Source organism: Ochotona princeps, chromosome 17 (assembly GCF_030435755.1).
Source record: "Ochotona princeps isolate mOchPri1 chromosome 17, mOchPri1.hap1, whole genome shotgun sequence".
Lineage (NCBI taxonomy): Eukaryota > Metazoa > Chordata > Mammalia > Lagomorpha > Ochotonidae > Ochotona > Ochotona princeps.
In genome coordinates, this window is record NC_080848.1 from 3,288,210 (window position 1) to 3,289,945 (window position 1,736).

Genomic DNA, 1,736 nt, shown 5'->3' on the forward strand with positions numbered 1-1,736 from the left:
GCCCGTCTGTTCATCTGTCTTCCCACTTCTCCCAGGTCTGTCCTTGGGATCCTGGTCCTGTGGCCTGTGGTGCGAGGTCACAGGTGCCCTGACCTGCTGGGAGTGACTGATGCCAGTGGCAGATGTGGCACGGGCACTGTCTGGTCAGGGCTCCTGACCTGTAATTTTGAGGTGCCATCCCAGTCCACTCACTCTGCCCCCTTGGCTCTTATTTTCCTGAGTCATCTGTTTCAGCATCACTGATAAACAGTCACACAAACAATGCAAGAAAACAAGGCACAAAGGAGATTGGACCCAGAGGGGCCCCTGAAACCTCTGCGTCACTGTGGGAATCACCCTACTTGGCCCGTGGGGAAGGACTCCCCCAGGAGCTGCAGTGCTCAGCTGGGGGGTGGCGGGGGCTTGGAGAGAAGGCTGCGTGTTAGTGATCAGAGGTGGGAGCCCAGCCTGGCCCTGCCTGCCTCCTGCCTGTCCTGCCCGTGGCCGGAAGATAAGTCACACTTGCCACTGTCGCATGCTGAGCCTGGGAAGCTTTGTCATCCATGCATGTTTTCAGGGTTCTGTCCCTTTTGAGGGGCACAGATACTGATCTCATGTGGCTGCCTGCAGTGTTCTGACAGGCTGAGGGAGTTTTGGAGGCGCCCCTGGTCTGGCACCCCCCAACCCCAATGCCTTCCTCTGCTGCAGGACCTCATTGGCTTATAGCCAGACTCGGGAGGGGAAGAGCTGCGGGGCGAGGCTGCAGCTTGGCGCACTGTCCGGCGCCCTTCGCTCATCCCCTTCCCACAGGGTGACCCAAAGCTTCTCTCGTGGCCGCACTCAAGATTCCTTTCCTGCACTGTCTCTGCCTGTGCTGTGGGTGGCTGAAGCTACTGTTGGCCACAGTGGCAGTATACAGAGACAGCCAGCCCTGGGTTTAGTCTGGAAGGCACGTATTCACCCAGGATGACAGACCTAGCCAGCCTAAGGTCACCTCTAGGCTCACAGAGTTCTTGACTGTATTAACCCAGACAAGAGCCGGGCACTCCTCTCTCAGAAGGGGCTAGGCACCAGCCCCTTGCTGCCCCCAGACCACACTGCCAGGGAGCGGCCAGAACCACCTGACTGGCTTCCTGTTTGGGCCTGCATGCCTCCTCCAGGATGGCCTCTGCTGATCAACTTCAGGGGAATGTCATGTCCCCTGACAGCAAGAGAGAAGCCCCATGCCATCTGTCTGCCTGAGGTCACCTCTGGCCATGGGTCATCTTCCTCTCGGGTGCAGGTGGTGACAGGCTCCACCTGCAGGCGTGTGCAGCCCCATGAGTTGTGTTTAGCAGTGAGGGGAGGGGAGGCAGCTGGGGCCGCAGTGGCCTGTGCTGCTTGGTCTCCTGGCCTGGGCTGTGTGCACCCATCTCCGGGTGACACTATTTGGGTTCCTTGATGGATGTGCAGCACTAAACCTGGTTTTGTTTGCCGGGTGTGAGCCCACGGCCATTGTCCACTGTGGCCATGAGAGGACATCCCGTGATGGCAGCTTGCCCCTGGCTCTGGACTGTGGCCTCACCTGCTGCAAAAACAGGCTGTCATCAGAAGCTTGATGCTCTCCTGCCTGTGGCAGTGATTGCCGATCACCAGCTAGGCACCCCTACGTTACCCACAGAGCTAACTGATGGCAGCTAACTGCTGTGTGTAGCCTTGAAAACCTGGGAGCACAAAAATGGGTTGTTTCCAGCTTCTGTTTTTCTTTCTTTTTTTTT